At 32.7% G+C, this 19,848-nt stretch overlaps 1 protein-coding gene across 1 annotated transcript in view; it reads left to right on the top strand.

The window, feature by feature from the left end:
* Positions 1 to 19,848, top strand: part of Il1rapl1 (interleukin 1 receptor accessory protein like 1) — a 1,261,588-nt gene that overhangs the window by 545,517 nt on the left and 696,223 nt on the right. The window lies entirely within an intron of this gene.

The raw sequence follows: 19,848 nt of genomic DNA, 5'->3' as shown, positions 1-19,848 counted from the left end.
GTTATTTGGCATCTTTGAATATATGACTATTGCAAATAATTCATCTGAAATTTAAACAGGCTATTTTTCTCAATTCAAATTCACATTTGAAAAACAGAGAGGAGACTGCCACAGTTGAACATGCGCAGATACTAAAGTGAAGTAGCATTTCTCCCGAATAAAATATTATCTTATCACAAATTCAGGATGTGTTTAAGATTGACATTTTAAAGCATATCTAGCCAGGATATAACACCTAGAGATGTAATAACTGCATTTCTATACTATTCTATTTAATTCATGTTAATATTTAAGATATATTTATAATATTAATATTACCATACAATAAGGCAATTATACTGCATAGTACAGGATTCATAGGTATTTTTATTATATAACACATAGAGATGGTCCATAAACACTTTTAGCTACTTTATGATGTTTAGTATTTGATTAGGGGCAGTAATATGAAGATAACCCAGCTTTTCCATGATAGTTTCCAGTCACTAAAATAATGTTATATCTTGAATCTCATATATTGCCACTACCTAGAATATTATGACATTTATTATATATCCTATTAACTACTTTACAGTATGATTAACCATATTTTGTTTTAATTTTCTTGTAATAAATTTGTATTCACTTTATATTTTATGCTGGCCATTTGACTTTTAGTAATATTTTAAAATTTCCAAGGTAAAATTAATTAGAAGATCTTAGCTTTTCAATACAGTCACTTGTATGTGTATTTGCTAGAACTATGGCTTTTTCTAGGGTCTTTATTAGTGTATACATTCTTGTACAACAATAATACTTTGCTTATTTTTTATGTAAAAGCAAATTATGTTATGAGGTACAAGAATATGTATTGTTTTTAAACATTTTATAAAGAAATCTTTTGGAAGGAGCTTCCATACTAGCAATGTGTGGAAGAAGTAAAATAAGCATATGCCTAAGACATGGAACTATTGACACCATAGTCCTGTTAACATTTTCTTTATCAATGAGATTAAATTTGCATCAACTTGTTTTGATGTTCATCATAGTCTTTATTAATTTCCTTTTCTCAAAATTTCTAGCAAGATTTAAGCATTATTGCTTAAATGCCCCCATCTTTATAAAATAAGCAAAAATTGAAAAACAGACACGTGGTAAAAATGGGGATAAATTTGGTTCAGATCATGTCAGTAGCCAATAGAGACTTAATGATAGGACTGAGTTAAGCACCTCTGGGGGAAAAAAGATTTACAGAGTTTTGGATGCCAAGGAAAACTAAAATACCCATATTATAAGACATTTGGGGGTGGGAATGACATATGCTTAAGGTGTTTAGGCCATCTGTATGGCTAATTGTCTATTTTCAAAGTTAGGGCTCTACCATTCCCATGAGACTGGAAGATAGAAACATTATCATTCTTGTGATCATTGTACATTAACAGAATGGTTTTCATGTCCTAAAGAATGAAAGCTATTCCTGAAAGAGATACAGAACAAATCTGCAATCACCACTTTCCTATAGCAAATTTATCTAAGAAAGAGAAGAATTTGTTGGAACAAGCCTTAAATTCTTTTAACAGTGCTGAGCATCCTCAGGAACATAGGATTCTCATCTTGAGTATATGCCTCTTGAGATATTAGAAAGTCTGTCACTGTTTACATAAGTCTATAATTGTTGGAGGTGTAAAGATTTTTGTGCATGGCAAGTTTCATTTCTTAGAAGCTAAGGCTGAAACTTAGTAGAGATGTCAGAAGACATTAACTAAAGTTAGTAAAGGAGAATTTATCACACCTCCACACGTACATCTTAGGAAAATTGTCAAGCAATAATAGCTTACATTTATGAATATAAGTTTTTCAAATGTTTGGCTTTCTTCAACTTATACTTGTAATCAATACATTCAAAATAAAGGTAGCATATGAATGAATGGTGAAAATTTGATTCTATAAATTTTTTGAGGTTCTCCCAAGTGTATTCATTTGTACTTTAATTCTGGGCACAGACATTAGTTTTAGATAATAAATAGTCATATTCACTTTGTGTAATAAGTAGTACATTTTGACATTCCTATTCTCAAAATTTTACTCTATCTTTTAACAGGTATATCACATTATGAAATCAATTAAATGGCACAAGTTTCAGTTTCCTCATTAAATAAAACAGATGTTTTAGGAATAAGTCGTAGTGAGAATTAAGTGATCCAATTACTAGGCACAATACCTGGTAAGAAGTCAAGACAATTAGTAATTCACTAATCCATATACTTACTTGAAAATCACTAACAATAAGACCTTCCAATTTTTTATTTGAGTCTTCATTATCTCTCTCTCTCTCTGTATATATATATATATATATATATATATATATATATATATATATATGATCTTAGTCTATTTTGTTTCATCAATATGAGATAATTATAAGAAAACATGTCATATTTTAATATATCATATTTAAAAGCAAATCATTCCTGAGATAAATGAGAAGTCTGTTGCCTGAGTGGCACAGAGCTCTATCTTTCTTAATACTCAGGAGAAACCTGAATGAAAAAAAGCATATTTGGAGATATTTCCTACAAATAGTAATTTCAACAACAATCCTCTCAAGTTGTACTTCAACACTCAGGACATCTGCATTTTTCTGTAAACAGGAATAGTGGCAAGAAATGTAGCTAAGTCATCTGAAATATGGGGAATCCTTTACTTATATATAGATTTAATTTGTTTTAACTTTTGAGTGAATATAGAGTTTAAAAGACTAATGTATTTAAGAGAGCTAACACTTGATTGCATGCAATTCTAAGCTCTTTGTCAAGTGATATTAGATTTGCCTAATATCTAACTACAATGATTTCATTTCACTTCTAGTGAAATAATAATTGTAATAATTATGATAATTGATTGGAATAAGATAAAACTGGATCAATTTTTCAAGGATTATATCATATTTTTATAAAAGTATTCTCAGCTATATGGAACAATTTCTTCTAAAGACAGTAACAGGATGCATGAGTGTGTGTGTGTGTGTGTGTGCACATGCATGTGTGCATGCATGAGTATGTGTGTGTGTGTGTGTGTGTGTGTGTGTGTGTGTGTGTGTATGCATTTTAGCTTATGTTATTTTGAAAAAGTAAATCTGTTCATTTCAAGGTGGGTAATATAAGTAAGTATACAAATAAAGTTAGAATAAATAATTACTTGACAATTATGGTAAAATTCCCGGTTAATTAATAATGAATGTAAGTTATAAGGTTATATAAACCTTGTTCCAGTTAGCCCAAAACACTTTTAGCTCAGTAATCATAAACATTTCATTTATGGACTAGGAAATGACGTTTTGTAGCTGGAGAGTTTCTCTCTGGGTCCCACCAAGCCCCGAGAAAGTCCTGCAGCCCATTTATAAAATAAACACACAGATGCTTGTATTTTTTAAACTGTTTGGCCTAATGGCTCAGGCTTCTTGCTACCTAGTTCTTATATCTTAAATTACCCATATCTATTAGTCTATAAGTTGCCACGTAGCTCGTGGCTTACTGGTACTTTACATCTCGCTTTTTATGGCAGCGGCTGGCAGCGGCTCTCTGCCTCAGCCTTCCACTTCCCAGAATTGTCCTCTCTCCTTGTTCTGCCTATACTTCCTGCCTGGCTACTGGCCAATCAGCACGTTATTTATCAATCAAACATTCACAGCAACTTTTCTTAAACTGATAATAATTTTTTTGTCCCCTACATGTCACTCAGTAGATGAGAAATTTGATTTTATGGAGTTTTGCTTGGTTGTATTTTGTTTTGAAAGAAGGAATAATGCAGATTGGATATTCATTTTTTTCTGGAATTAGAGATTTCTACATTCTTTACTTTTTTCCTAAATCTAAGAAAGACAAGTATTATTTGTATTTTTTATTGTTGTTAATGGCCATGGTAGGATCATTATAGTTTGGTTTGTGGCCAGTAATACTAACTACCTTATTAATATCAGTCAATAAGAGACAATGCAGGGGTAGTAGAGCTTATTCTCCTACCTCCCAATCAAGACTCATGCTATTCTTTTTATTTCAAGTTCAGCAGTGAGAAAATGTGAAAGACACATTTTAATGTTTCTATTTATGACTCCATTTATTCTATTTATTTGCATACCTACTTTATCTCTTCTCCCTGGTACAAACATTGTGTTTACATTATATCCTTTCTTAGAAGCTATTAAAATAGTTTATAAATAAATAAATAAGTTTTTAAAAGGAACACATTTTAATTTTTTTAGTGAAATCTCTTTGAAATATAAATGGTTTTATTTTGTGAATTATAGTGAATGGAAAATCAGTTTTGATAAACATTTCAGTTTTCTTTTTTTATTAATCACAATTTTTATGTTGTCTTTATTGTTAGTAATAAACTTATTTTGTCTTTTATTTTCATATGCACATTTCACTTCTGTTAGAAATAGAAAAGATAACTTCAAGTAACTTATTTCCTTGCTTGGAACGGCTCTTATAGTTGCTTTTTAATAGAAGCAAAGTATACATCTGTATACATCTGAAATCAGAAGAGTCACAGTTGTGCATCTAGCTCTCTTGTTTAATGGATGCACCCGTTACTTTCAACTCTCACCATTACTAATGCTGTATCGAATACCCTGCTATATGTCTTATAGGCCTGTGTGAAAATTTCTCTGGGATAAATGCCAATTGTGGAATTGCTGTGTCAAAGGGTATGTATATACTTAATTTGACTAAGTAGTAACAGATGGCTAGGCAGATTGCTGTCACCATCTACATTACCACCAGTGGAGTGCTCAGGTTCATATGCCACCACTGTAACTACCTGGTTTATTCCTTTTATAGTTCATGTATTCCTCCTAACTGCTGTAGAAAGATGGAACAATGTCATACTATTTAAATATCTTTCATTAGAAATTCTAGGAATTATGAAACTAATAATGACTAAAGCTTAAACTTGGCAGATGAGTCTTCAGTGAAACTTGCTCAGATAATCAGATATCTTATGAGGTACAATAGGTATGTAGTTTATGTTTTCATAAACATGCAATGGTTTTCATCAAACACAAATTAAACTTATTTTGTAGAGGTTGTTTTTTCATACATTCTAATATTGTGATTCAGTTTTGCCCAATATTTGATTTTATGTGTATGACGCAGAATGAAAATCACGTAAATAAATGTGATAGTTTCCAAATTATCTATTATATATGTTATAGATAGTGAAAATTCACTGTTATATTTGGAGAAGTTTGTGTATCAGAAACTATGGTATTTTATAGTATTTTTAATTATGCAGAATTGTATTGGCTTTTATGTTAAAAAGCCCTGAGTAGAAAAAATATTCTTACTGACCTAGTAATTTTAAGCCAAAAGGTATCCCCATGTATGTTATTATAATGTGCTATTAGATTTTTGCCTACTAATTTTATTTGCTATCCATTAATTCATTTGTCTCAAAAATAAATGACAATGATCGGACATTAGTCAGGGGTAGAGAAGACTATATTCAGCCTTATCATAAATTATGTAATTCTCACCATTGATACTGACTGATCACTCAACATGTTAATGGCATTTCCTTTTTTTTTCTATGTCAAAATGACAAAATCCCTTTCCAGATAGAGCTTAAGAGATGTGCATCCTTGTTCTTTACAATAATGCTGGGTAAATAGCAGGAATTCAGCAAATACACATTGATTGGTGTGTAATATTTTTTTAAAAAAATTGAAATTTACTATTCTTTAATTTATACAAGATGACCTTCAATGCTATAGTAATTGAATGTTTTGCCACATCTCAGCTTTGTACTTATATGTGCACACACCTTGCCTCGTACATAGGCAAAGAATGTGGACTGGTGGTTATAATTACATTCTATCTTACAAATATGTATCCTTCTTTGATGCTTTGTGCAGCATTCTCATAAATGTATACAAATATGCAAATTATAATAAAATATTTGCTCACTTCTTTCATTTTTAAATATGTACATCAAATGTATATGTGATCAAGGCTGAGATAGACACAAAAATTGATCTAAGGAGATATGAATTGTTTCAGAGTATCTCTTCCTAAATTATTTCTTGAATGGTACTGCACACACCTCTTGATGTTATGATCTTTTTGGTTGAGTTGTTGCTTACTTGATAATTAATATCTTTAAATGAGTAAAAAGATTTGTTATTCAAAAAGGGGCAAATTTTTGGTCAGGTTAATAATTTTGATGACAATAGCATTGACAGAAATCACAAACAAGCTCTCCCTTCAGGAACATTAGGAAGAATGGATTTTAAATTCCCTGTCACTATGGTTACTTGAGGGAACAGAAATCTAATCAAGAAAATGAATCTACTCATTCTTGGTGGACAGTGACTGGAAAAGATCAAAAAATCAACCAAGGTTTTAGTGGGAGAAATGTGTAACTAAGGGCAGTCAATCTTAAATAATTCTGAACCTAGTACCAAGGTAACTCTAAGGCAGGGAGAGAATAGAGAAATGCTTAATCAATCTAAGGCTTGACCTCATGAAATAAGAAATTTAAATTAAAGTTTGAAAGGAATGAATCATTATAAACATGATGGGCCATCTCATTACCATCTGATTATACTGATCTTTATTGACATGTCCAGTGTCTTTTCATGGAGCCTTCCATATCTAGCTCTTTTCTTTCTATACTTACAGTCTCATAAACTCTGATTATCCTCATGACTTTTTAAAAAACACATTTTGATACCTGCAAGTTTGCATATGCAAGTCAAACTCATTTCCATACATCAATATACATTTTCCAATTTCCTACTTAATCACTGTATCTGGAAGCCAGTCTCACTTCACATGTCAGACCAGAAATCTTATTATCTCCAGATGCCAGTTCCATGGATTATAGCTCTTAATCAGTCACAACATAGTTCTATGCTTGCTGAGGCTGTTTGGATAGCTTTCTGGCTTCTCCTTCTTTTCACAGTCTACCTCTAATAAATGTGTTGCAACATGAAGATATATTCAGAAATATTACTATGTTAACCTTCCAAATAGTCTGAAAGTCCATGCTCCCTCTTCATGACTCATAATGACAGGTCTTTCTACAGAAATAAGAAATTTGTTTTAGAGACCAGAATATGTGTTTGTTATGTGTCCAAACTTATAATGTTTTCCATTAACCTAGAAGAAAAGCCAGGATTTTTAAACGACTAAGTCTTTCCACAATGAGGCCTCTGATTTCATCTCTTAGAATAACCATTTTTATCTTCACTCAATTTTGTTGTTTTACATAGACTTCCTAGGGATATGTGAGTGTGCCTTGGGGAAGTGACAGAGCTTACTCGCATTTGAAGTGACATGCAAGATTGAACTTCATCTTATGCATTTGCTTGAATAGCTCCTCAGTTGGGGCAACTTAAAATTCAGACACCCTCACTGTTCCTAATACTTTTTCAGTCCCACTATAATTCTCTTTGACTCATACTGTTTACCATTCTCAAATATACTGAAAATTGAATTTCTTTTAATAATTATATTATATCCTTCCAATAGTAATAGAAATTTCTCACCACAGATTTTTTTTTCAATTTTCATAATAGATAATCCCCAAGTTCATAGTACCCTATCTACTAGATACTGATAAACACTTATGGAATGATTAGGAAAAAAACCTGGTTATCAAGGAAACAGATTTCATTCTCTGTTCTTACAATTGCACGACTGGAACGTGCTCAACAAAGTGATCTCATTTCTGTCAACCAAAGAAAATGCATGCATTGGGAAACCCTGATTTAGAAATAAAATTAATAAAAAGAGATTGGGAGATCTATGTTGATGGCATGATGATATTTTATGGTTTTAAACTGTTTTAAAATTATTATGTATTACAATGATGTTTTAGTAAATTTTAAGGGCTCATGTATATGTGATACAACAGGAAGTATTTGTAAATAAATAATTTGAAATGCAGCCTATATTTTAAAATATCCTAGTAGAAAGTTATAGGAAAATTTATGTTACATATCAGTTAATGGCAATAGGTACTAGGGGCTTATAGTTTTTACAGATTTTGTGTATGTTTGAAAATTTTCACAACAAAATAAATAAGTGAACTCAGTAGTGTCTCTTTACTCAAAAATGTTTTATGTTGCTATTATATGTGTAATAATATTAAAAACTCAGTGAGATCCTCAACATTATTAACCAATTAAAAGTAAAATGACAAAGGTAGAAAATTTAATATAGTGCCAGGTATAAAGTAAGTAATTTAGTAAACAGTGTATTTATTTTAAAACTGTGGCTTTCTCTCTAAGGAAAAGACAAATAAAAAAAGACAAATTTCCACTTACTGTGAATAATTAATACAAAAGGGTAAATTATAAGTATACATTTAAAACTATCAAAAATATCCTAAAGGACATTAAAAAACTGTTTTCCAAATAAATCATTGACTGATGGATATAGTAGCAATAACTATCCATTTTGACTAACCAGAAAATTCCATTTAAACTCTATATCACCGTGTATAACATTGATATAAATATCAAAAAGTCTGAAGATACTTTAAAAGAAAGATTATTACTTATTTTTTATCTTCTCTGTGTGTACAGCATCACAGACAGATACAGATGTAAATTGTGTAATGTTGATATATAAGCAATGAAATACCATTAGGTGAGTAAGTTCTAAACCATGAGTCATTTTAATGATAAACCATAGAGGAGAAATAGATGAAATCATGGATATAACATTTTTGAAAATGGTCTCATCCCATAAAATATAGAGGCAGTCATAATAAATAGTACAGTTACATAAAAAAATTACACATGACTTTAGTTCAAGGATAAGATATAATTAGGAATCTTTGAAAATCTAGAGGAAATGATAACAAACCCTAAATGGATAATACAAAAATTATTCCCTGAGATGATTTCTTCCTAGTATGAAAAATTTTCTCACATAGAGAATAAAAATCATATCATAAAAACCATAGGGTCAGTGAGGAGCCTTTCCTATTTCATTTTGAAAACTTGGTTTCTGTCCCATCAATTGTTATTAGTGTTTTTTTTTTTTTAACTTACATGTCGTCAAAACCCCCACAACTCCATAACTCCTGAAGATTTTTGGAGTTTTATCAGAATCAGTACTCATCTGACTCAAATTAAAAAGTCTCCCCTAGTCCCAACTTTCATTTCCAAAGGCTGATCCCATATTCTCATTTGAGCTTATATGGATATGATTATGTATCCCTTCCAAACCTAAGTTTGCTTTAGACTTTGTAGTCTTTCAGTTTTTTATACTATACTATACTATACTATATTATACTATAATATAATATGTATCAATTTATTCTTTGAGAATTTCATATATGTATACAACATATTTTGATTGTATTCACCCCCAATTACATTTTCCAACTTCTCCCATATCCTTCACTCTCATTCTCTCAGCTTTTTAAAATAACTCTCTGAGTCTAATTGGTGATGTCCAAATAACAAATGGGTGTGGAGCCACCCACCGAAGCATGGTCAGCACCCTGGAAAGGGGCCTCACCTTTGAAGAAAATGAACTCTCCCTCCTCTACCAACTGACAACTCTTCCACCAGGGACAAGGATTTCTGTGCTCCTCCCCATCCATGCTAGAATGGTGACTGGCTTGATCTTGTGCAGGTCTTATCCAGGCAATCACAGCTGCTGTGAGTTCATGAGTGCAACAGTCCTGTCATGTCCAGAAGACGCTGTTTTGCTCCATTTCATCTGAGCCTCTCACACTTAAAAGTAACTCCATGTCCCTCTTTTGTGTTGTTTCTTGAACCTTATAGGGGGGAAATGACCACACTTCCATTGTTCCATTTACATTGTTCCATTACGTGTCCATCTAGCCCACAGATACCTGCAGTATCTGCACTTTGATCTGTTGTGTCTCTGTATTTACTGCTGTCCACCACACAAAGAAGCTTTTCAGTTGAGGAATGAGAGAGGCAAGGATTAGCCAAGGTCCTATTTTTCCATTAAAAATTTCAGAGCTTCATTTTATTACACTGATATCTTCGATCCATTTAGAATTGATTTGGAGGCAAGATGAGAGATAATATGTAGGGGTTTTTTGGAATAGAGTGATATGTGTGTGTGTGTGTGTGTGTGTGTGTGTGTGTTCTGATATTTTGCTTATGATACAAAGAAAAGTACCTTGAGACAGTCTTATTCTTACTATCTTCTCAGAAAATAAGTGCAACCTCAAACTTGATGTTACACAGAAATTTCAAGTGAAATGACTAAGCAAAGATAAAAAGAGCCTCACAATTCCATTCATGGGTACTAGAATTGGTTGGTATGTTAGAACTTGACTGACTGCAACATTCAAAATAAACCAGCAAAAAGCACACACACTAGAAAGCTAGCATTGATTTTTATACTTCCAGTGTGATAAGGAGATACAATAGAAGAAAATGATAATAATAAAATGGATTCAACTGAGACACCAAGGTCAAATGCCTGGGACCATTATAGCAAACAACTCAGATGATATTTTTCCCTAAAGAGCGTATAGTTACAATTCTAGGTATATTACAAGTATTTTTTTTTGTCTAATTCCATCTTAATTAGATACAGAAATTGTTTAGTATAAAAAAATCTTTCAATATTGCAAATAGCTATAATATCCATGTTGTCCACGATGTATCTCTTAGTTGATGTCCAATTAAACTTATAATGTCCAATAGTATCATTCATTTCATCCCACTTTGATAAAATACTAGTAATGATTGAATGAATTGATTTTATGAGCCACTAATAGATACAACAAATGTCTTGTGGAGTGGTAGGTTTTTTTCAGGTCCTACCTGACCCTGCAGCCCCTCAGCTGCTTATAAAATAATCACTCGGAGGCTTGATATTATTTACAAACTGTATGGCCTATGTCAGGCTTCTTGCTAGCTAGCTCTTTCATCTTAAATTAACCCATTTCTATTAATCTATGTTTTACCATGTGGTCATGATGTTACCAGTCTGCTGGCATGGTACTCCTTGGGTAGCAAGCTGGTGTCTCCCCTGCCTCTGCCTTTCTTCTTCCTGTCTCTCTCTTGGATTTCCTGCCTGACTATAACCTGACTTGTCATAGGCCAGAGCAGCTTCCTTATTAACCAATCATAGCACCAATTATTTGCAGTGTACATGAAGATATCCCACAGCAGTCTTTTGTATCTAGAAAATGTGCTATAGCTTCTGTTTCAACGAACTATTATAAAACATCAAATACATCCCAAATACTCCCTTTAGTGTTCAAGATATAATGTGCTGTAGTGGAAAGATTATGATTGGTTTTAAAAGAACTGTAAGCTACATTTCTACTTTGTTCCATATATAATCATGGCTTAATATTTGGCTTTTTTAAAATAGTATTTTATTCTGATAAGGCTTAAACATAATAGTTTAAAGAAAGATACTTGATATATGACTCAGTAGGTACCAGGTCTTACTCTTTTTATAATATTTTTCTTTAACTTACAATTTTACATATAGTGTATTTTGATCATGGTTTTCCTCCCCTAGATTTTCGCAGATCTACATTCTTCCCTGCCTACCAACAGCATATGCATACTCTCTCTCCCTCTTCCTCAACAAAACAAAACCTAAAGGAAGTAAAAACAAGCAAAAAAGACAAAACAAAACAAACAATTGAACAGAAAATTAAATAAAGCCCACACCAAAAAAAAAAAAAAAAAAAAGGCATGGAGTTCATTCTGCGTTGGTCAACTACTCCTGGGCGAGGAGCCTGACCTGATGGAGTATGATTGATATAGCCAGGCAAATAACATTGGAGAAATGTATGTTTACATTTCCCAGCAGGTATCAATTGTAAATAGCTTCTTGTTTAAGGGTGGGGCCCTTTGTCCACTTCTTCTCAGTGCTGAGATCTCATCTAGCTTAAAACTTTGCTAAGCCTATGTGTGTTTGTTGTTCATATGTGAATTATTCTTAGATGATTTTCCCTACCATTCATTACTTTGCGATGAAAAATACAAATAAATTAAAGAAAGAAATGTTCAAGTGGTACTCTAAGAAACTGTGAAAATTGAAATGATTTACTGAAATTTTGAACTTACAAAACACAAATCATGTACTTCAGAATTTACTCATTGTTTGTCCTTGTTTTCTGTCTCTCTGTCACACAAACATGGAATCTTACCATTGCACAAGGAAGATACAAGATGCAAAATAAACTAACTTTATTTAAGGAAAAATCAAAGAGGGGAAAACCACAAAAGTTTAGTTTTTAAAGATACTCATCTTTATGTAGCTCTACCTCATGTGATTAATATTAGCTACTATTCTCCACTTTTATAGTTAAAATCTGGAAGAAAGCCAATAAAATATCATATTTTCTTTTATGTATATAAAATAGACTCTCAGTTGTCTTGTCAATCAGTCAAACACCATAACACTGTAAAAATAACGTCACAATAAATGTACAGAGAAAACTGCTCCCATTTGGAATTTTTCTAATACAGGAAGCTATTAAATGAATATCAACGTGGATACACCCAGTAATGATTTTATTTTGTAATGTTTACTTTGATCATGATGATGTTTTGTTGTCATTTATAAATACTTCTAATTAGTCCATGTACTTCCATAACCTATGGGAAATATGTAATCTTAACATACATACACACATACACACATACACACACACACACACACACACACACACACACACACACACACACACCGAGAGAGAGAGAGACAGACAGACAGACAGAGCAGTAGGTACTTCTCTAACATCATCTCTTATGTAAGACATATCTAAAGCATGAGCAAAAATAGCAATTTTAAAAGCTGTCTTGATATAAAATCTGCTTAAAAGATATTCATAGCACCCCAAAGTTACACTATTCATGGGTTACCATGCAACTAAATTTAAATACTTTAGCCCCACTGCTCTATCCTGCATGTCTGTGTTCTTAGATACTAAAACCTCAGGAATCTAAAATACTACTCAGATAAGAGCAATAATTGAAATGATATTTTCTCAAATAGTTTCTCTATTAAAACCAAACAATAATGTACAGCCATGTAGTTACTTAGAAAACTTGGCTTATTCGTTTTCATTCAGGAAGCAGAGTTGATGCTAAATAAAGCAAAGTATATGAAACCACAACAACGAAAATAAGATTTACCACTTGCATCGACATTAATACATTCATATTATAAAACCCTACTATTCCTGTAATTTGGCTACTTTAAAATTAATCATCTAATGACAAAAGTATTATATATTTTAGCAACTTGGGTCTCATCAGGAAAAAATATTACTTTGTCCTTCCATGTATATGTCAACTCACATACTTTTTAAGGATTAATATTTCTGAATATTTAAAAATCATTCTCAAACTCATTAAAATGAATGAAGGTAGAAATTCTTTGAATTTCAGTCTCTTGAGACAGCAGATGACAATTTGTAATTCCCTATTGGGATGGATTTTCGACAGAAACAATATCATAGTTTATTAATGTGAGAACATACAATAAAAACAGTCTCTTATTGTTGGCTAACAAATAAGAAAACGAGGAATTAGTGAAGTGGCCAAATGCCCCCAATTAACTTTGAGAAGATTTGAGGCTCAAACTTGAATAAAACTTTTATTTGTCTAAGTAAACAAATAATATTTAAAATATCTATTTACTTATTTATACTTTTGGATTTGGAGTTTAGAAAGAGAGAGACAGAAACAGAGGTCTTTTTTCTAACAGTGTATGTGCTTAATCAAGAGAGAGAGAAAGATAATAAAAATGTCAGAAGGATAGAATAGAAGTGTGAGATAGGAGCTGGGTGTGATGGCTCACACCTTTGATACCAGCACTTCCAGGAAGAGGCAGGTGGATCTCTGAGTTCAAGGCCAGCCTGATCTACAAAGTGAGTTCCAGGACAACCAGGGCTACACAGAGAAACCCTGCCTCGCAAAACAAAACAACAACAACGAAAAAAAAAAAAGGAAGAAGTGAGAGCTGGAATATGAGGAGGAGGATGTGGACAAAGAGGCTACAGTAGTAGCCAGCTCTTATAATAATGGAAAGTCTTACAGTGTCCTAGATTTTAACCCAGCACCTTTTGACCAAAAGTCAAGGCAGAGTTCTCATTTTAGTTGAGTTTCATTTTACACTCTATCCCCTCTGCCCATTCAAAGTCTTTGCAATTCCTCTCTGCCTTCTTTCAGATATGCCTTTTCCATTGCAGTCTGGGTGATTTTTGTAAACTATGAACTCTAACAAGAACACCTGCAGAAGAACTATCAGTGTCTTTCCCCCTTTTAAAATGGCATTCAAATTCATTTCCTTACCACGTGAAAGAATTTTCATGCTCTGGCTTCAGTAAATTATGTTAGCCTTAATTCAAGCTATTCTTTTAGAAATAGTCTTTGACTCACAAACTCAAAAAAACAAACAAGACAACGGACAAAAACTGCCACCAGTATACCTAGGAGAAAGTGACTCAGAATTTTCTAGTTTGGGGGCCACTCTTAACTAAAAAAAGTTGCAGATAAAGGAGTGATCAGAAAATACCTGGCAAAGTGGCAATGTAAGAAACTCTAAGAATAAGTCAGTTTTAAAGCTGGCTACCAAGATGACAGAGATGAAGAGCTTCTTGGATTGTAAAACAGAGTTGAAGAATTCTTTTATTTTCCTAACCCATTTTTCATCTAATTTGTGAACTAAGTTCATTGAAAAACATATTTGGCTTTCACCTAACTCTGCATCTGTTTGAAAATTGAGAACTCTTAAATCCTAAAGAAATTCCCCCCACCTTTCGTTAGAACATATTGTGTATTTTGCTAGTTATTGTGCAATTTCAAAATGACTATCTCCTCAATTACAAACCTGTATGAAGGAACTGTATTAACATGTCCAAAGCATCATAATAGTCTAAGAAATTGCACACACAGTGTATTCATACATTTTGGACATTATTATCTTGTTCCCTATTTGCTAAGGATGATAGCAGTTCTAGGGAAATAGAACAATTGATAATGGTTTTGAACAATGCATATTTTTTTCTGGTATATAATTTCTATATCACAGCTTCATTACTGTAGTGAGAGTGCTACTCTTGGTTTGAAAAGGGAATTGGGAACTGATCATGGCTCTGTGAAAATTGTAAATGTCAGATCTCAGTTTAATTGTGGTAGAAATGTGTGGTAGCTCATTTTGAGTATTAAACAGCTGTGTAAATATTGGAAGAGCAGAAAAATCTAACATAATATAACTAATACTTAGATGTTCTGAGACTCTTATTTTAAAATGCCACGAATAAAAATTCCATGTATGAAAAATAAAGGTTACAATGTGGAACATAACTCAGTTTCTCAACTCTGACAGCAGAGTAGAGTTACTTTGGGGGTATTTATAAATAAACCCATGTCGGGCCATCACTAAAAATATTCTTCATCAATTGTTATGGCATGATACCTTATCATTAACATTTCTTCTAAAATAAAGTCCACAGTTGATTCTGCTGGGTACCCTCAGTTGAGAGCCATTGATCAAAATAAATGAATACAAAGTTCATATACTTCAGGCACACAAAGTAATGCAGAAAATTTACATGAAGTTTTTAGAATTTCTTATTTCAAAGGAATCATGTATAAATGCAGTTAACAAAAATTAAAACTAGTTACATTCAATTTTATCATGAAACTCTGAAGCTAGATCATTCAAAAATAAAGGAAATGAAAAGTAAACCCAGATAAAAGTGCATTTCACTGGTTTGGGTCTGTGTGTGTCTGTGTGTCTGTGTGTGTTTTCCCATCTTCATGACTAGAACTACCACTTCTCAATAGAAAAATCATTCTGACAGCACAGGTTTATATGTCCTGTGAAGGGCTCATAGATAAGACATGGCTGAAATTATATAGGAAGACTATCTTGAAAATACAAACTTCCTAAGCAAGGGAGTATATGTTGCATATACCACAGCCATTAAGCAAAAGGACTAATATTAACATATACAATATCTTCTCAAACTCTTTGTACTACCAAAGATACATTATAAAAACTCCAAAAAAATGATTCACAAGTGTGTGCACTAGACATACAAGAATATACAAATATAAGAATGGGTACCAGACAAAGACCATTGCTGTCTTAAACAGTCTTCACATTTTAATTTGTATTTGTTTATTTATTCGTTTACTATTACTATGTTCATTTTTATATGTTGTGTGAAGTGAGGGGACTCACATAGCATGGAGCACATGTGGAGCTGGAGGACAACTTAGTAAAGTTGGTTATCTCTTTCCACCTTTACGTGAGTTTCCAAAGATGGAACTCATGTCACTACACATGCTCAGTAAGCACCTTTGCCACTAAGGCATCTCCTGGCTCTTTTCTTTGTATTTTTATGGTAGTTTCACTTCACCCTTTTTATCTGGTGAAAAGATACTAGAGATATTTCCAATATAAATTTTACCTGCAAAGATTCATATGCTGTACCCTGAAGAATGCACCACATACATGTCAAATAGAGCTGATTTTGAGGCCATAAGCCATAGTTCAAATAATATTTGTCCATATGGTCTATGAGCCTTGGCAATCTCATCAGCAGTATTATTAACTTCAGAGAATTCTCATGAACATGAAAAGCTATAAGCTGTCTAATGTTACTGTATGTATATGATTTCAGAGATGACTACTTCGTATTGGGCACATATCGACTGAGGAGGTTGTATTTTGTATGTAGGAATCAAAGAAAATTTATTATTATATGAGGCCAGAGGTATGAATTTGAGAGAGAATAATGACGTATATTGGAGGGATTGGAGAGAGGAAAAGGAAAGTGGGAAATTATGTAATTATATTTTAATTTCAAAAATATTGAAAAAAATGTAAGCACTATGAATGTAGGGTATTTTCCCTGTGATTCTCCAACCTCAAGCTTCAAGACTGTTTCTTAGTGTTTTACATTTACAATTCACTTAAAGAATAAGTGAACCAATGGAAAACAGACAAGAGTTCAATTTGAGGTTAATCAAAGTTGTACATAATGTTATTGCTGTTTTGTTTCAAACATGGTTGGATGGATTTTGGGTCATTAGTTAATTACAATGGAGCACAAGCAGCAGAAGTGGATCCTTCAAAATGATAATCATGCTTTTCTTGCACTTATGAAGAAACTATAATTATATAGTACCTGAAAATTTCCAAAACATATCCAGAAATGAATGGGTTGTACTCTGAATGAAAATAGTCCTCCAGGAATGTAGTTTTTCCTACTTCTTTGGCAACAATGTGTAAAATAAGCAGTGGTAGACTTGGGTTAAAAACTTACACTTTTGGAGGAGAGGATGAAGGTTTGGTTACTGGGGGGAGGTTTAAGCAGGGGTGGTGGGAATGCAATGGGGGATGAAAGGGGGGTCTGTGGTTGGTACGTAAAATGAATATTTTTTAAAAATAAAAAAGAATCTAATATCTATGCAGTGCTTTGCACAGGATCCCCCAGAATAGTCATAATGGCCTTTTTTGTTTCTGCTCCTGGAATACCTAAAATTATTCCATGGTGAGTTAAAACTTAAAATCCTAACATCCTCCTGGCACTGCTCATTCTCAGTCTGAATCATTCTACAGTCAGTCTTACCTCCTGGGTATTTCTCTTGAGTTGATTCTCCCTGTCTCTATTTGGGTACTTACTCATGCCAATTGCTATAGTCTTTTGTACACAGTCGAGACTGGATGATTTTTCTAAAGGTATGTTTGATGAACCACCTCAACTTTTAAAAGAACTGATAGTTCACTTCTGCCTTTGAGATGTAATCAATAAATTTTAAATAACTCTTGAATATTTTCATTGTATGGCCCCTAGAACTTTATAGAAAACAGACATCAATATGCAGATATATATTCCTATGACAATTTCATTTCATATACATGAAATTTAGTATTTACTTAAATGATAAATACTGTCCACTGTAAATAGTACCCATTAACAAAAAAATAACTTTGTAAATAATAAGTCATATGTGTTTTCTCATTATATTATATCCATTTCACATTTAAAAATATTATTTGTATTATTTGTTACTGCAAAATTAGGACTACCGTTAGCTCTTCTCACTTATGTTTTAAGAAAGAACTACATTTGTCACTGTATTGCAAATGCATTTTGATATCTTTTTTTAAATATATGCAGCTTGCTTTATAAGCCCACATAGTTTTGCTAATGTATATAAAGCATTCCAAGAAAGGCTCTATAGTCAACAAAAAGAGGTTCATTTTTCTTTCACACACATACACATGACATTAATAACCTGTGATTTATAATGCAATTACACGTACTTTTGTTTGCTTTATTTTCCTTACTACAAGCCATAAATAGCAAGGAGGAAACAGGCCTTGTTTTAGGACTAATGTCTGAGACCATTTTCAGTTCCTATATAGAATGCCTGAAATCTGATCATTTACAAGTAAAGAGGTTTATTTTGTCTCATGGACATATAAGTTGAAGAACATAGTCTCAGTGTTGTTTATTTTGTGGTAAAGTTCTCATGTTATCCCATGCAAGCTAGAAAAGATAACAGTATTCAGACAGATGCATCAAAAACGTATATCCTAAGGCAACCTACTTATGTTAGAACAACCTACTCTTGTTAGGAACAATCCAATTCCACAAGATTGAAAATTTGGTACTACAAAAGGATATCAGTCTATTCATGAAGGTCCACAACCCAAATGCTAGAATATCCAGTAGGAATTCTAGTAATGGGTGTTAATTAAATTGAATTGAATTAAAGCCTTAAAATATGGACAAGTATTCAGAGTTGAAGAACTCCTTTAACTTTAGTAAGATGATACTCAGGCTTAACATTTGTAGTCATAGAATTTAAAGGTGAGACGTATTTTATGGCTATTGTTCTAAGTGTATGTTTCAGTGTATATGAGCAAAGACATGCTGGCCATGTACTACATACATTACAAGGGTGAAGAGCCATCAACATTGCTCTTGAAATCTCATACCTTAAGGTCTGATTCTTCAGAAGGAATGTTTTCTGTAGCTTTGTGTTGTACAATTTTTATCCAGTTAAGAATAAAGAAGAGGGCTGGTAAGATGGCTTAGTGGATAAAAGTGCTTCCTGCCAAGCCTGAGGATCTCTGTTCCTCTGGACTTCATATACCCATAATGGCACTCATGTACCCAAATACATACATAATTATACACATATGATGCATGTCCAAATAAGTGCAATAAAATAATTTTAAATGTACAAAAGTAATGGAATCTTCACACATACTGTGCTTCTTTGATCCTTGTTCACCCCAGCCCCCTTTCCTTATCACATATGTTTTGGTCCAAAGTTAGTGGAACTATTTGGAAATCATTAGAAAGTGTGGCTGTTGGACTAGGTGTGGCCTTTTTGGTGATGGTGTGTCACTGTGTAGATGGTCTTTTATGTTACAAAAGTCTGCACCATTTTCAGCTAGCTCTCTCATTGACTCCTACTTGCAAATAAAGATGCAGGTTCTCTGCTACTGCTCTAGTGCCATACCTGCCTGCCTACTGCCATGCTTCCCATAATTATGGTCATGCACTCTAATCCTCTAGAACCTCAAACATTGATTAAATTTTTTTGTCATTTGTCTTAGCCATGACGTTTTAATTACATTGATAGAAAAGAAACTAAGACACACATGCTCATGTTCAAATAAGAATTATGTGATTATTTATTGGAAAGATATTGATGGCATGACTAAAATCAATTTGCTTTTCTTTTAATATTAGTAAATATCATGCATAGCAATAGACTTAGAAATATGTAGCTGTTGTACAGCTTTCATGGTGTACTTATTTCTAAATGGTGTGTAATGGATGGCATCTGGCATATCTCTTTTAAAGTGTTCC

Source organism: Peromyscus leucopus, chromosome X, assembly GCF_004664715.2.
Source record: "Peromyscus leucopus breed LL Stock chromosome X, UCI_PerLeu_2.1, whole genome shotgun sequence".
Lineage (NCBI taxonomy): Eukaryota > Metazoa > Chordata > Mammalia > Rodentia > Cricetidae > Peromyscus > Peromyscus leucopus.
The sequence above is the reverse complement of the archived record's forward strand: the minus strand, read 5'-3'. Positions and strand labels throughout refer to the sequence as shown.